This window comes from Sciurus carolinensis, chromosome 12 (assembly GCF_902686445.1).
Source record: "Sciurus carolinensis chromosome 12, mSciCar1.2, whole genome shotgun sequence".
Taxonomy (NCBI): domain Eukaryota; kingdom Metazoa; phylum Chordata; class Mammalia; order Rodentia; family Sciuridae; genus Sciurus; species Sciurus carolinensis.
In genome coordinates, this window is record NC_062224.1 from 96,181,211 (window position 1) to 96,199,621 (window position 18,411).

Below are 18,411 nucleotides of genomic sequence, written 5' to 3' on the forward strand. Positions count from 1 at the left end.
GTCAAATCTGAAGGTTAGATTTGCAGGGTATAGGATTCTTGGTTGGCATCTGTGTTCTTTCAGAGCTTGAAATATATTGTTCCTGGTCCTTGTTGCTTTTAGAGTCTGGATTGAGAAATCTCAATGTCTGTATTGGTTTTCCCATATATATAATCTTTTGCTTTTCTCTTGCAGCCTTTAAAATCCCATCTTTATTTTGTATGGGAGGTGTTTTCATTATAATGTGTCTTGGTGTGGATCTGTTGTAATTCTGTGCACCTGGTGTTCTGTAAGCCTCTTGTATTTGATTTTCCAATTCTTTCTTTGGGTTTGGGAAATTTTCTGATATTATTTCATTGAACAGGTTGTTCATGCCTTTGGTTTGTATATCTGTGCCTTCTTCAATACAAATAATTTTTAAATTCAGTGTTTTCATGATATCCCATAATTCTTGGAGTTTCCGTTCATGACTTCTTAACACCTTCTCATTTTGTTCAACTTTATTTTCAAGATTAAATATTTTGTCTTCATTGTCTGAGATTCTGTCTTCCACAAGGTCTATTCTGTTGGTGATGATTTCTATTGAGTTTTTAATTTTATTTATCATTTCTTTCATTTCAAGTATTTGTGTTTTTTTTTTTTTTCAGAATCTCTATCTCTTTATTGAAGTATTATTTTGCTTCCTACATTTGCTTTTTTAACTGTTTACTGGAATGGTCAGGCATTGCTTGAATTTGCTCTCTTATCTTGTCTTTTGTTTCACGAAACATTTTAATTATGCAAATTCTAAACTGGTTTTCTGTCATTTGTACTGCCATGCTGTCATTGGATTCTATCACAATAGCATTGTGGTTTGTTAGGGACACTTTCTTCCCCTGTTTTTTTCATAATGTTTCTATATATTCCCCTCTAGCAGTGAAGATCAGAGATACTGATGTTCCCCCCCTGCAGGCTTATTATGACCCTGCAGCTTGCCACTACCTATCCTTTGAAGGGGAGATCAATGCCAGTAGCATCCAAATACAGAGAAAATGCAGCCCTGAACCAGATAACCCCTATGAAGACTTTAACATTATTAAAATAAACAGGATCAGTTCAATTACTATTTACAGTATCTAGTTGTGAACAAGAAGATGGGGGAAAGTGTAGGGTGTAAGTGATTAAATAGAGGTACCTGTCAAAGGGCCTCCAGTCTCCTGTGGGCATCTCAGGAAGGGAGCTGCCCTTCCAATGATGATGGCCATGCCCTCAGGAATAATTCAAAGTGCCTGCACCAGCCTCCAAAGAAGCTGGGGAGCACCAGTGAGGGTGTGATGAGTCAGCATGGAGGCAGGTGCAGTGTCCCTCAGCAGTAGGGGGCAGGCAGGCAGGCTCAGCTCCTGGCCTCCGGCCTCAGAGTGGGGATGGGTGGGGGGCTTAGTGCTGGTCTGACCTCGGTGTGGGGGGTGGGCAGGCTCAGTGATGGCCTGAAAGAAACTTTTGTCTGTACGCTTAGATGTCAACTAACTCAATCTGCTCAGAATCTTGCAATTATACACAAAATCAAAACACCAACAAAGAAACACATTTAACAATCAGATTTTGAGTAATCAACTTGAAAACCAAAATATATTAGGAGTCTTACAGGGCACTAGATTAAAGGAAATCTTTATTTTCCTTTAATCTAGGAATTTTTATGAGGAATTTATTCTAATGGTTTATTGTTTTTGTGATTTTAATTATCTGTTATTTTCCCGATGTAAGTTTTTCCTCCCATGTGTCTATTTTTAAAAAGGCAAAGAAAAACAAATCACAACAAAACAAAAGAAAAACATGCTTCATGCAATATATTATAAATGTTGGATAAGCTTCTTAGAACAAATAATGAAGACTGAGTATTTTTTCCCCAGGGGAAGCTCTTGCCAGAGGTTTCTTCTCCAACAGCAAAATGTTATTTTAAAATCTTCACCTGCTTTAGGGAAGTGGAGAACTGCAGGAGGCTGGGGTTGGAGCTAATGAGCAGAATGTTACTAGTTATACTCTTGACTTTTAGTGTTATACTGGACAAGTATTAGAAGAGAGAATATGTGAATAGTAGGTGTTTGAGAACTAGAGTTGCAAAAAAATAAAACACATAGCTATTCCCAATAAAACATGGTGTCTTTTGAATGTGCAAGTGGAAACACATTGAATTTAAGGGTTTATCCTTTAAATAATGTAAGCAGAACTTTTGGAAAGTTAAAAGATTTATTGTAATTAATTCCTTTTTGGGGGGGTATTGGATACTGGGCATTTAACACAGCAGTGCTTAACCACAGAGCATCATTCCCACCCTTTTTTTTTTTTTTATTTTGAGACAGGGTCTAGCGAAGTTGTTAAATCTTCAATCCCTTTCTGCAAAAGAAAACTTGAAATCAATTTGTAAGTGGATAAGAGGTGAAACATACAACCTGCCAGGTGATGATATTTACTTGTTTAAAGAGGTTTGCACAAAATAACTTAAATCTATTTGTCAAACTCCAACTTTCTGGGCTGGGGTTGTGGCTCAGTGGTAGAGCACTTGCCTAGCATGTCTGAGGCACTGGGTTTGAGTCTCAGCACCACATAAAAATTAGTAAACAAAATAAAAGTATTGTGCCCACCTGCAACTAAAAATATTTTAACAAAAAAACCTTCGACTTTCAACATATTATTTAAAAACAATGACTACCTTGTCTTCGTATGTGAATGTCAAAACACATAAACCAGGAAAAAATATTATTTAGGTTTATTTCTGAGAAAAAAAATACTTAAGTGGGAATAAAATAGTAAAATTGACAATTATTCTGTGCTTTATATATTTAAAAGAATTCTAAAATCACATAGCACAGTTTTTGTTTGTATAACATATCTGCAGCAGGCATTACTTCTTTCATTGCTATTATTTTTGTGTGTCGTACAGTTGTTTGCTGGACATTTTCCCTCCAAAAACAAAATATTCAACTCAAAAAAAAAATCAAAATATGTAACATTTTTGTTTAAACATGTAGGAAAACCAAGCTTATGGGGAAAATGTAAAGGAGTGTCTCTGTACACTAATTTTGTCTGAAATAGTATATAAATAATTAGGATACTGATTTAAAATTAATTTCCCAACTATAAGTATTTAAAAGTTACTACAAACAGATAGAAAATAAAAAATTCTAATTACCCAACTTTGGCAAATTGAGAACATGATATTTCATATGTTCTAGAAATTAAAAACAAAACAAAATAACTATGTTATGTCTGTGATGGAAATAACACCCCATCCCCACACACACTGAAAAAAACCCTAAAAACAAAATGGGATCTAAGAGAAACTTGTAGTACAACTCCCAATGTATTTCTTCCTAAGAATACCTTTCATCATCTGCATATTGCTATCTAACCACTCCTTTGGTGTTCTCCTTAATGTGGCAAAAATTCTTAAAAGAGTTACACTATCTTAAACTCCACTCACTTTTTCTTCCAGTCTCTTGGTTCCCAAATTCCAATGAAATTATCTTTATCAAATTTTTTAACAAAATGTTCATTGCTAAAACCAATGGAAAGCTCTTAGTCCTCATCTTTACCACCCTCTGCAGTATGGAGTACAGGGGGTTACTTCATTCTTCTGGATGTGTCTTCTAAACATGATTGAGAGATGGCAGTCCAGAGTAGATACCACGTTGACTTTTCTAGACATTTATCAGTTTATGACAATGATAGTCCTTCTGTGTTAAGTAATCTTTTCTAAATTATTTTCAATACTTCCTTCTATAGTTCTTGATCAATGCGTTTGGCACTAAGCCTAATATTCTTTTTATTTCTCTTAATATTCTCATTCTCTGGATGCTCTCATTCAGAAAAATTGCTTAAAATGCCCTCTTTATGCTGTGTTTTCCATATGTATGATCTTTTCTCTGAAATCTAAGCCAAACTTACCCAACTTCCTACTCTTTTTATTCATACATATGATACATATAATTTATAATATATATGTTCATGTATATATTTGTATGTGTTATATCTAGATGGAAAAATACAGAAAAGAGGAATGTTTTTAACCACTTACATTTTTTATCATTAGTTCTAAATACCTGCACATTATCAGATGAATACTGGATTTTCACTAGTTCTCAGTGGGAAAACACAACTAGAACTGATGAATAGAAGCAAGAGTAACACATTAGGACAACAGAGAAAGTGGTCTTATAGGTCAACATTTTTCATTGCCAGTGAACAACTTATTTCCAAAATATTTTTAGCAATTCTGTCTTAAAGTTGATTGGCAAAACATAATGTGTGGAACATTATCCAGGATTTCTAGTATGCAGACTAGTAGGCACAAGTATTTATTTTCTTACAGATGTCAACTGAGCCATACATAAGGACTAAGGATTTTTTTGGCAAAATACTTAAATGTAGACGATTTGAGAAACTTCTACAATGCTGCAGTTACAAAATTTTAGGCAGTTATCAAATTCCACATAAACATAATTTCTTACCTTTAATGTATTGTGAAAACAACACACAAAAGAAAGAGAGAGATGGGAAATAAGGTTATAAAGCACAGATATGTAACCTGTTTTCATTAGTATACTGCCAACAAAAAATCATGTATGACAGTTTAAATTTCCAATGAATATCCTCCCTCATTTATTCTTCAGAAATAAAAACCAAGAGAGCAAAATTAGTTCTAAAATATTCAAAAGTATACCTCAGTTCCTATGAATATAAAATATAATTTAAGTTAATTAAATCCTCTTGCAGATAACTTAGTTTGTGTATACTCATTTATTTTAGACTTGAGGTTTATTCAAACAGAAGGAAATGCTTTGTACAAAATTTGTCTTTATTTAGTCCACAAAATGTTTCTACTAGATCAACATTAAATTGTCCAAGTGAACAGGTTCAGTGAGGAGCACTATCAATGCTGTAATAACACAAGAATCCTGTGATAGGGCATTCGGGAATTCTGTGAACTTAAGACAAACTTCATTTAATTTTCCACATTGACTTGTCTTGAGTTCTAATTCTATTGAAGTTTCTGTGGATGAATCATGGAGAGAAGATGACAGAAGCAAGCTAGGCATTCAGTCCTCATCTTTTCACAACACAGAAAAGAGGTGGCAAAGGAAAAGCAGAATTGAGAGGTGAGTGACAAAATAAAGGCCCTAAGATTCGATATTACAATATTACATATCCTGAGACCAGGAGAGACTGGAAGATAGGTTACTAAAGTAGAAAATAAACTAAGAATGCTCTAACTCTGAACCCCAACCTATAGTACATGAGAGAAGGGAGGAGCAATAGGGAGGAGCAAAAATTCTTTTAAACTCATCTGCTTAAAAACAGTAGAAAAGACAAAATTTAAAGTACAACCATAAAAGTGTCCTTAAAATAGCTCAAACAGCCTCAAACCAAATTGTGAAAAGACAACTGAACCAGAGCTCTGCAGTCATCTCATGGAGCCCTCAGCTGACCAGTCCCCCTCTTAAATCAACGTAGCATCTTCCCATGAGCACAGGTGCAAATTAAACCAGAGGGAAGTTTCCTTAGTGGGACCTCTTAACAATCCGTCTAGAAAGAACTTACACAAGGACCACTAATAGTCATAAGTCCTAAATCACTGAAATCTCCTCCCCCTCACTGCAAACAAGGGGAACAAGCTGGTGGGGACCTGTGCCAAAAAAGTGCACATGACCCTGCTCAACCTGTGCCACCCAGGCAAGGGTGGGAAGCGCTGCCCTGTGATCTCTCACTTGCTGGGTTCAGACAACAATGAAGTAACTTTGGTCTGGAATAAAGGAGAGCAGATTCACCAAGCCCTGACCAATGACACTGGGGGAAGAACCAGGGGAAGGCTAATGACAGTCCTCAGGGTCACAAGGTCATACCAGAGGGAAGCTGCCCAAATATCCAGGGACATAGAGACTCACTGAGAAATTGCGAGAGGCTATGCAGCAGAAAGGGGCTGATACAAGCCTTAGCAGGTACACAGCCTGAATCCTGATCACAACCAGCAAGTGACAGGGCATTCTTTGGATACTTGCAGAACCCTGCTGCAGACTTAACAAGCAGAGGAAATCAACACCCGCCATTCACAACCTGGGGCAGTGGAAATTAGACTCCAGGTGAACTACCAGATACCCTTCACCATGGTATTATTGTCATGTGGTCTAATTGATTCTTAATATTAAGAAGGGTTTGTTTGATGTACATAGATGCTTCACTGTTTGGGGCATAAATATTTACAATAATATAACTTGCCGGTGTATGATTCCCTTAAGGAGTATGAAATGACTATAACATGCCATTTGCATCACTAGATCAGATCAACCAAACTACTCTATAGAACTAAAAAATATAATTAATATTTTGGACCTAACATATTCACAGAATATTTTATCCATTAATAACTGAATTCATTTTTATTCTCAGCAGCATATGGCACATTTTCTAAAATAGAGCATATTTTATGTCACAAAGCGAATCTTACCAAATGCAAAAAAAAATAGAAATAGAAATAATGCTTTGCATTCTATCAGATTATAATGGAGTGAAATTAGAAATCAACTCTAAGATAAAAAATAGAAACCACTCTGGCAGTTGGAGATTAAATAATTCACTTTGAATGAAGAATTGATAGCAGAAGAAAATAGGAGAGAAATTTAGAAAATAGAGGTAAATGAAAACAGAGATATCCTGTATCAAAATCTCTAAGAGGAAAGTTCATAGCATTTTCAGCTCATACACTAAAACAATAGAAATCAAATGAATAACCTAACATTACATCTCAAGGCCATAGAAAAAGAAGAACAAGCTAACACCAAAATCAGGAGAAGATGGGAGATAATTAAAATCAGGACCAAACTTAATGAAACTGAGATTTTAAAAAATCCAAAAGATCAATGAAAAAGAGTTGCTTTTTTTTTTGAAAGAATGAACAATATTGATAAACCTTTAGCTAAACTAACCAAAAGAAATAGGAAGACACTCAAATTATTAAAATCTGAGATGATAAAGAAATTATCACCATAGACATTACTGAAATCCAGATGATCATCAGAAACTATTTTGAAAATTTATATTCCAATAAGCTAGAAAATCTTGAAGATATTGACCAATTCCTAGAGACATATGACCTGCCAAGTTGGACCTGGATGATCTTCAAAATCTAAACTAATTTTGAAGATCATCAAGTAATAAAATTGAATCAGCCATCAAAAACCTTCTAACAAAAAAATAACCAAGGACCAGATTGATTCTCAGCCCAATTCTAACAGACCTTTAAAGAAGAACTAATGCCAAGCCTCCTCAAATTATTCCATGGAATAGAAAAGGAAGGAACATGTCCACATTTGTTCTACAATGCCAGTATCACCGTTGATACCAAAACCAGACAAAGACATATCAAGGAAATAAAACTTCAGACCAACATTCTTGATGAACATATATACAAAATTTTTTAACAAAATATTGGAAACCCATAAACAAAAATTTATTTTAAAATAGTGCACCATGATCAAGTGGGTTTCATCCCAGTGATGCAAGGTTGGTTCAATGCATGGAAATAAGTAAATGTAATTCACCACATATATATAGATTTAAAAGTAAGAATCACATGATTGATTATCTCCATAGATGCAGAAAAAGCATTTGACAAAGTTCAGCACCCATTCATCTTTAAAACACTAGGAAAACTAGAAAAATAAGGATCTTATCTCAACATTATAAAGGCTATATATAACAAATCCAAGGCCTACAGTATTCTAAATGGAGAAAAACTGAAAGCATTTGCTCCAAAAACAGGAACAAGACAAGGATACCCACTTTTACCACTCCTATTCGACATAGTTCTTGAAACTCTAGCCACAGCAATTAGGCAAGAGAAGGAAATTAAAGTGATATGAATAGGAAAAGGTGAACTCAAATTATCTGTTTGCTGATGACACAATCCTATATTTAGAAGATCCCAAAATCTCCACAAGAAGACTTCTAGATGCCATAAATGAATTCAGCAAAATAGCAGGATGCAAAAGCAAAACCCATACATCAATTTCATTCCTATACTTCAATGATAAACCTGCTGAAAAAGAAATTCCATTCAAAATAGTCTCAGGGGGGGAAAAAAAAAAAAAAAACACTTGGGTCTTAATCTAACAGAAGAGGCAGAGGATCTCTACAATGAAAACTATAAAACACTAAAGAAAGAAATTGAAAAAGAATTTACAAGATGGAAAGAGCTCCCATGTTCTTGGATAGACAAAATTAATGTTGTCAAAATAGTCATACTACCGAAAGCAGATATGAAATTCATTTAGAAAATATAAGAGGACCCAGAATAGCCAAAGTAATCCATGGTGAGAAAAGTGAAGCAGGAAGCATCACTATGAGGGCTCTCAAATTATGCTACAGAGCCATAGTAACAATAACAGCAGGGTACTAGCACCAAATCAAGCATGAAGACCAAATAGAATCAAATAGAACACACAGAAAAACCCATATAAATACACTTACCTCATATGTGTCAGAAACTTGCATTAGAGAAAAGATAGCCTCTTCAAAAAATGGTGCCAGGAATACCAGAAATCCATATGTAGTAGAATGAAATATAACCCCTATTTTTTACCCTGCACAAAACTCAACTCAAAGGGAATGAAAGACCTAGGAATTAGACCAGAACACTTTCATCTGCTAGAAGAAAAGGTAGGCCCAACACTCCAACACATCAGCTCAGGAACTCAATTCCTTAACAAGACTCCTGAAGTGCAAGAAGTAAAGTTGAAAATCAATAAATGTGATGACATCAAATTAAAAAGCTTCTTCATAGCCAAGAAAACAATCAGGAATGTAAAGAGAGAGGCTACAAAATGGGAGAAAATCTTTGCCACTAACTCCTCAGGGCATTAATATCCAGCATATACAAAGAACTAAAAAAAATTAAAACCAAAAAATAAATGACCCAATCAATAAATGGGTAAAAGAACTGAACAGACACTTCTCAGAAAAAGAAATATGAATGGTCAACAAATATATGGAAAAATGTTCAACATCACTAGCATTTAGAGAAATGCAAATTAAAACTACTGTGAGGTTTCATCTCACTCCAGTCAGAACAGCAATTATCAAGAATTCAAGTAACAGTAAATGTTAGCAAGGATGCGGGGGAAAAGTACACTCATATATTGCTAGTGGGACTGCTGATTGGTGCAACCAAGCTGGAAAGCAGTACAGCAATTCCTCAGAAAACTTGGAATGCAACCAACCATTTGACCCAGTTGTCCCACTCCTCAGTATATATTCAAAGGATGTAAAATCAGCATATTCCAGTGATGCAGCCACATCAATGTTTATAGCAGCACAATTCACAATATCTAAGTTATGGAGCCAACCTAGGTGCCCTTCAACAGATGAATGGCAAAGAATATGTGGTCAGTGTACACGATAGAGTATTACACAGCCAAAAAGTAAATGGCTTTATGGTGTTCTCTGGTAAATGGATGGAACTGGAGACTATCATGCTAAGTGAAATAAGCCAATCCCCCAAAACCAAAGTTTGATTGTTTTCTCTGATATGTGGAAGCTAATAAAAAATAAAGTAGGGGGATTAAAAAAATAGCAGAAGATCAGAGGAGTAGACAAAGGGGAATTAAAAAAGGGGGAAAGGGATGGGATAGGAAAAGACAGTGGAATAAATCTGGCCTAACATTCCTAGGTACACTCCGGTGAATCTCCCTATTGTGTACATCCACAAGCCACAAATTAAAAAAAAGAAACCCTATAGAGGCAGAAAGATCAATGGAGTATAAGGAAGGGAATAAGGGGTGTGAGGACGGAAGGGAAGTACTGGGGACTGAATTAGTACACATTGTATTCCATGCTTCTATAATTATGTCAAAATAAATTCTATTGCCATGTATAACTGAAAAGAACCAATAAAATAAAAATATTTGTGAATGAATTCTGAAACAAATGCCTTTGTTCTTCTTAAAAACAGGTACCATGCTTATTTTTCATATCATGTGTGCGTGTGTGCGCGCACGTGCACCGCGTGTACACATATTACTGGCAGGAATCAGTCTCTAATTTTTCATGTTTTATATGAACAAGATTCAAGGTCCCTACACCTAAAACTATTTTTCTACACAGAACTCCAAAAAAAGCAATGTAGTTCTGATAACATTGGTGCTATTTGTTGAAGATAATAGATATGAAAAAAGTTATTTTAATCTACCATTTTATTCTTTGCTCTTTCCAAAACTACAAAACCACAAAATAAAATGTTGAAAACATGCAAAAAAAAATTTCTTTAGAATCTGGTGAGTGGGAAGTGTTAAAGTCAATTTTTAATCATTATGTCTGAATTCCACCATGTGATCTAAGAAGAGTTTCCTTATGATAGTTCTGGTTTTCCTTTCAACAACATGTTGTGCTCTTTAAGGCACTAAAATGTTGCATAATGATTTGTGTTTCAGAAACCCCAGAAGTGGAAACCAAACTGAAGTGTGTGTTAGAGCCCGGGATCTTGCTCTAGGCAGAGTAAAGTGAATTTGTTTGTATGAGTTCAGTTTGTTCTGCACTATGCAGTCAGGCTTCACTTTAGAACATAAATGTGAAATCATTACAAAGCCATGATGGAAAAAGGCATGTTTTTCTGTACACAATGATTATAAAGTGCAAAAGATGCAAAATAGAGTTGTTGTTTTTTTTTTTTTTTCAGTTAAATGAATAGAAATAGTTCTGGTCTTTTCCCAAAGATGGATAAAATAATACCCCGAACTCTTAATTATACTCTCTAATTAAATGCATATAAACATAAACTTTAGCAATTAATAAAAATCAGTAATATTTCAAACAGAAAAGATATACTAGGTACTGATTTCTTCAGTAACAAAAAGACCTTATAAATAAGGTTTTCATCAAAGTTCAAGGTGGTGGGAATGTACTACTTGATTGAAATTAAGTATTATAGTCAAGCAGTTCAAGCAAACCTCGATTAAGTTTAATTCAACAATGCATTACTCTGTTGTTTCTCCTTCTTTCCTTTCCCATTTAGGAATCTCACTTTTTTATGCTGGCATTACATGTATTTGGTTCTCTATCATATTTATTTTATACACTACAAGTTAACACATTATTTAACATTGTGACCCAACCAAAAACAACAACAACAACAACAACAAACACACATTTAAAATACTCTGGGTTCCCAGATTTGGATCTGGATTCCGTAGAAGTAGGAGATATTTTGGTGAGAGAGTCAAGTGAATGTAAACATGTAAGTGGAATACTTAATTAAGAAAAAGGGGATATTTTAACATGATTATATAAGAAGAAATATGTGTGAACTTGAGGATCTGCTGCCATTTACTTTCTAATGACAGCAGTGTGGCATATAAACTTCCTTATTTTTGTTCCAGTGGTCTGGTTAAGGAACAACCATGGTAAAGCTGGATTTTACAGATGGTACACAAAGCCAAGGAATGTACTACATTAAAAAAAAATAAAAGCCAGATGAATTTCTTTAGTCATGGACATGTGATTCAACAAAGGAAAATAATTTTTGAGACTTTTTATAGAAATAATAATTCAAGAGAGTCCTCTCTTCCCTAATGAACTTGATGATGAGCAGAGGAAAGATCTGGACTCCTGCCACCACTTGAAAATAGCAATAAACCTTTGAATCTGAAGGGAGATGAACTGAAGAGATATAAGACAGATACTAAGCAACTCAGTGAGATCCTGTCTCTAAATAAAATACAAAATAGGAGTGGGGATGTGGCTCAGTGGTAGAGTACCTCTGAGTTCAATCCCCAGCACCAAAAAACAAAACAAAACAAAATGTATAAATTGATAGCCTAAGATTTTTCCATTCTTCAGAAAAATATACCTCTTCTTTCTGATCATGTGGTTCACATTTGGTTGATGGTACATCTAAACATTGCTGGTTTGCTTAGGGGTTGGGGTTTCTGGGCTCCATTGAGAACAATTATATCCTTTACCTAGGATTTTTTAAATTATAACTAAGAAAGTCAAGTCATACTTGTGGGAAGAGTGATTAATTTCAAAAACATGAGAGTTAGAAATAGTTGTGTTTCTCAATGTTTTGGAAGTCTTTTCTCAATGAGATTAGGATCCTTGCTATTGTAAAATGGAATTATAAATGCTAAATAATATAATAGAGATTTATATATGTATATGTACATATATATCATCGTGATATTCTTGTGCATAAGGCAATGAGCCTATTTTAAATGTTCAAACATCAGATATTACATCAGATATCAAAACCTAGGAATTCTAGCACTCAGGAGGCTGAGGCGGGAGGATTGAAAGTTCAAAGCAAACCTCAGCAAGTTAATGAGGTCCTAAGCAACTTAGCAAGACCCTATCTCAAAATGCAAGATAAAAGGACTGGGGATATGACCTAGTGTATAAAGATGGCTGTGTTCAATTCTCAGTATCAAAAAATAAAATACATACTTCAAAAAAAAAAAAAAAAAAACACCCAGTAAGACATCAAAAGTAAAAATGTAAAGTCCTCAGCTGATTTGATTTTAGAATGAGTCAATTCACATCAGTACATGGAATGTAATTTTAGACACTGGGCAATGGAATGTTTATCAGCAAAACAAGTGTATAATTTTGTATGAGATGTGGATATAATTTCACATGAGTCATGGACACATAATGGATGACAAGAGATGAAAACAACAGAAGACATAACAATGAATGGAGATGTCTCATTGATTTCTCTCAGAATGTGTTTTATCTAAACACAGAAAAGAGAAATAGATTGGTGATTTGGGTAAGAAAAGGTAAATTTCACTTTTCAGCCCTAGTGTATTTTCTCTTTTTGCTACTATAATAGGAATAGAATTACCTATTGGCTCTCTTTCTGAAAAAAATAGTTATTACATGATAAAAGAAGAAATCAAATTTGCAGTAAGAAAATATAATGCATCTTGTGTTGCATTATAATGTTTACTCAGGCATTTGCCTCATATTTCAAAGCTGTAAAACATAATAGAAATCACTGTCAGTCATTCCAGGAATTGAAAAGGTTGTCTTAATGCAGTGATTACACAAGAAAAGGTACTGTCTAGAATGTTTAATGGAAAACCTATCAGAAATAATATTTTTGAAATATTTTGCATTCTTTAGTCAGATATGATTCTTCACATATGATTCCTAAAATGGTAAAGTGTTATTAGACACTTTTGTATTTAAAAACATATGATTGGGATATTTGCAATCATTAATAAAAATCTCAAGATATGCTTCTAATTCTGCCACAATGACCTATAGGAAATAACATTAATCTTTATGCTCAGATGCCTTCCTTATTACAGAATACAATCAACTGGAAAACTACATTGCTAATGCTGTGGGTTTTTTCTATTTTTTGAAAATCTTCATTGAAAAAAATCATTTTGGACAGAAAAAGTACCTTTTTATATTCTAAAGTTTCTGCTAAAGTCTCACGGCAGAAGTTTGAGAGAGACTATCTCTACCATATTTTAACCAACTGACCTTAGGTAATTTATTTAACCCCTCTAAAGTTCCATGTTTTCTATTTATAAATATTAATGATAAAACCAATTTAATAAGTTCAAGAAGATCAAAGAAATAACAAAGCAATGTTCTTGTTCTAATACCTGATGCAGAAGTTGCTTAATTTCTATAAACAGAATGGAAGTCAAGATGCTGTAGAACTCATACGTAAAGAGGTAAATGATGGGTTAATATTTTTTTAGTTGAAGGCTACATTTATTTAAAATTACATGTTGACCTTACAATATGCCAACATGGTATGGCATTAAATTGGTTTAAGTTTTTTTTAAAAAAAAAAAGATTAAAATTATACAGTTGTCATGGGGGATTGGTTCCAGAAACTTGCCTCCCCATTCCTCAAATACTAAGATCTGCTGATGCTCAAGCTCCTTGTATAAAATGAATGTACCATATGTACATGTGCCCTTATGCTTAAAACCTTTTCTAAATAACTTACAATACCTACAACAGCATTACTGCTTCGTAGTCAATCTATGGTATTGTTTAGGAAATAGTGATAAGAAAAATGATCTACTCACATTCTTTACAGCCTTAATTTTTTTCCCTAAGAGTTTTTAATTCATGATTAATTGAATCCAAAGAGGTCCTGAGTTGACTTGGCCAGGTCTGTCCTACATTGTATTTGAAAGTGTTCAGGTAGCTGAAGATGTCAAGCACAAGGCCAACATAGTGAGGAAAAGGAATAGTTGTGTATAAAACATAAATTTTATGTAGCTTTATTCTAGAGATGGTGTTGACAGGACACTAAAGAATTACATTTGCCAGGCATGGTGGCACATACCTATAATCCCAGGGGCTCAGATGGCTGAGCAGGAGGATCCAGAGTTCAAAGCCAGCCTCAGAAAAAGAGAGGTGCTAAGCAATTCAGTGAGACTCTGTCTCTAAATAAATACAAAATAGGGATTGGGATGTGGTTCAGTGGTTAAGTGCCCCTGAGTTCAATCCCTGATATCCCCATAAAAGAATTATATTTGCTTACGAAGTAGGCCTTTGCTTTAAATTATTTCATAATTTAGACTGACTTCCTTTGTAATTTAAAAAAAAACACTCATTTAAAATTTTTTCAGATGTATTAAACACAGTCTTTCTTCCTCTCTTTCTCTTTTCTTTACTTTTCTCTTTGTTCATATAAATTGGGCATATAAATAATATACAGTTTGTATAATCATCAGGCAGTTGTACATGCTGCTTGGTTTGTACATTTGGGAGATAGTCTCCCTGCTTTTGGCTTTAATTAATGATGTTTGTAATTATTTCACCTTATCTTACTTATAACATTTTCACTTTGGATGACAACTCAAGTACTCTGTCTTGTTTTTACATGAAAATAGGGACAATTTTAATAATATAATCAAACTGTTATGTGTTTACTCATATAAAAGAGTTACCTGATTTACTCTGCTATCTTGCTTGAAAGGCCTAAAAATATTCCACGGAAATAAACCATTAAAAAGAAACACAACTCACTCTTAATATTTGCTGGAAGAATGGTGAGACTCTGCCAAACTTCTGTAAAGTCAAACTTATAATTATCCCTCACAAAAGGTAAATTTATAGCACTTAAAGTCGGTAAGGCATTTTCAAGCTTAAATACATCACTGTAGTACCTTGACATTGAGTATCATAGTCAACTACTTAAAAAATACCCTGCACAATTTAAAGCAGGATGTGTCACCTCAGCACTTTATATTGATTGAACAAAATTTCACTAACTGGAAGTTGAAGCATTTCATCAGGCACAGATTGTCCCTACCATGCAAGTTCAATAGACTCACCTGGGTCTCTAATGATAATAGAGTGGCATTCCACCACCTCCATTGTGATGAGAATAATAAATGGAAAGTGCTACCCAGCTTTTAAGCCTCTTTCTTAGTATAAGAAGGATTTTTATTAAGAAGAAAAATTGATCATGAACAGTCATAATGCTAAAAGTAAATAAGGATCACAGGAATAGTTGAGCAAAACATTCTAAAGAATATTCTTAAATGAAAAAAGAGGCAATACTCCACATTTCTACAATTTAACCAAGAATATAAAGTGTTTCAATTTATACAGTGATTTTATTCCAATATAGAGCTGTTATTTAGCCTGTGAGGAGAAATTTACGAACTAAGTAAAGTTTTAAAAAATCTTCATATCATAAAATGTAATTTCTATTAAATACTCTTTCTGAATTTCTGATGCAATAGAAAACTGAAATGAAATAAAAAATGCATAAAAGGTCATGTTTTATTTATTGTATTCCCTGTAGAGTATAATCAAGGCAACAAATAATCTGTAGATATCTATTAATCTCTTTTAAGATTCAAATTACACAGCTTATGTAATTTGAATAATTTTGTGAGTACTTGTTTTATATTGTGAAAAATGATGTGATTAAGGATAATAGTGTATATCTTTAGGTTTTATTTAGGCAATACTTGTGACTTCTTTTCTCTCAGTCACTGCTAGCTATTTCATTCAGGTTGGTCCTCTCTGACCTCTTTTTTCTCATGTTCCTCAAATATCTCCCACTTCTACTCCCCCATCTTAATCCATTCTCTGAAGAGTAGCTTGAGGGTTTTCTTGTTTTGGTGTATTTTTATTCTATGTGAATTGGATCAGTTCTTACAATCTCTCAGAGACTTTTTATTTTTTGCCTGAATTACTCGTGAACATTTCACCAACCTCACACAAGCTCTTCTTTCCCTACCCACACGGCTCCACTTACCTTTTCTCTTTGGGTCCTCAAACACAGCAAGATGTTTCTGCCTCCATAGCTTATACACGCCTTTTCCAGCTTGATGCAGCTTCTCCTTCTCTATCTTCTCTTTCTAGATTTCAGATTAATAACCTACCCAAGAAAGCTTTTTTAAGACATTGAATATAAAATAATCTTTTACATAATTTTTCATATTACTAATTCTCCTTCAACTATACAGTCATTTAAAATTTTTTAAAATGCATTTGTGCCTTTTTATTTCTGTGTCCTATCTGACTATAAACTCACTAATGGAAAGGAACACACCTCTCTCACTCACTGCTGGGTTCCTATGAACCAGCATCATGACTTCTACATGGAAGACATTCCATAACTACTTACTGAATGAACAGGTGCTTAGTACTTACCTTAGTCATCTAGTGTAGTAAGAATACTAGATAGGACAAAGGTGATGAATTCTGACACACAAGCATAATCTCCAACTCAGGTCTAGTTAGGTACCTATAATTTGTTCATATTTGAAGATGATACATTTATAATTTTTTTTATTTTTATTGAAAGCCTCTGCCGTGTTGATAGTCCTTCTCACAATATATACAGTATCCATTCAGGAGTTTCAGTCACTTCCACTGTTGCTCTTTGGATATTCCTTACATTCTTTTAGGTTGTTAGCCAAAACCTGATGGTCATCCTCTGTATAACTCACTCTAAATCAGTTTTCTTATTTTCACAATTTCTCATGTGTAACCAAGTTCTCCTGTTAATTCTTTCCTAGAATTTTAGTTTTATCACATTCATGGAATTAGCTTGCTAATTCTTTTGATCTAATGTGTCTTAGTTTCCCACTAAGACCTGAGTTCAAATCCAGATTCCACTACTTAATTGCCAAAAGAACTTGGGCAAGTCCCCTGTACTCCCAGAGTCTTCATTTGTAAAGCAAGATTAAATCTGTCCTACAGGACTGTAGCAAGGACTACATGATATATTTTCTTAAACTATTTTAAACAATGCTTGATAAATAGCACTTATCCAACAAACAGTACCTGTATCCGAACAGCTGGGTCTTTCTTCCTATTTGCTCCCAGGGATTCTCCTTCTGCATGTGGCCTGGCAAGGTTCTTTCTACCAACTTTCTCCTGCAGGGTAGTTAGACTCTGTATATGACATGTCAAGACTTACAGAAGTACAACAGTAGAAACTGCCAAGCCTTAAAAACAAGACTCTGATCTCATATAGAACCATCTCTACCTCTTCTACTGCATGAAGTGATTGATAGGGTCAGGAAAGATTCAAAATAGGAGGGAATCTTACAAAGTATGAATCCTGGGAAGCCATAGCTATTTTACGCTAGCTACTCCAAGTATAAGAATATGCAGTTAAAAGCACATGCTTTGGTCCAGGTAACTTTACATTATAATCCTGGGTCACCTCTCTCTTGATTTCTTTATTTTGAAAACAGTAATAATTATAGAATAATATTTTAAAGTTCGTTAGGAGGATTACAGATGTGAACCCCTTAACAGCATGTCTGGGAACCCCTTAACAGTATGTCTGGGTACATGGTTCATCAAACCCTAGTTTGACTTACTATTGCTGCTACTCATCAGTTGCATGCTTTATTTTGATCTGAGTTACTTAGCCTCTCTTATAATCAGTTTTCTTTATAGATTTAAAATAATTTATACCTATTAGCATGGTTATGAAAGTTCAGTGAGATACCATCTGGTTGCTATGCAGAGAGTAGTGTCACTGATTCTAGTACTTTCTTCTCCAGGAGTAATGTCATGGTGAGTTTGTAGAAAGTAAAAATGAATAAATGAATAAATAAATAAATGTCAACATGAACTAGGGCTACTTTGAGAATATAGTAAATCAATAAATGCCAGTTAATATTAGATCTTTAAAATTTTTCCAAAATGAAATAAATGTTTCATTTTGATACATGAGGTGATGGGCATAGTATTTAAATTACTATTTATAAATCAATAACAATATTTTTTTGAATAATGCAGAGGTTCCCACTGTACCCTATGAATAATGATAGAAATTATAAGGAAATTGTGAATTTTAAGTTGTTCAGAATCATGCCTGTTTACTTCCCTCAAAGCTACAATACAATGGATCTGTGCATTGGTCTCAGTTTCATAACTTTGTTAATTGAACTGAGCAGT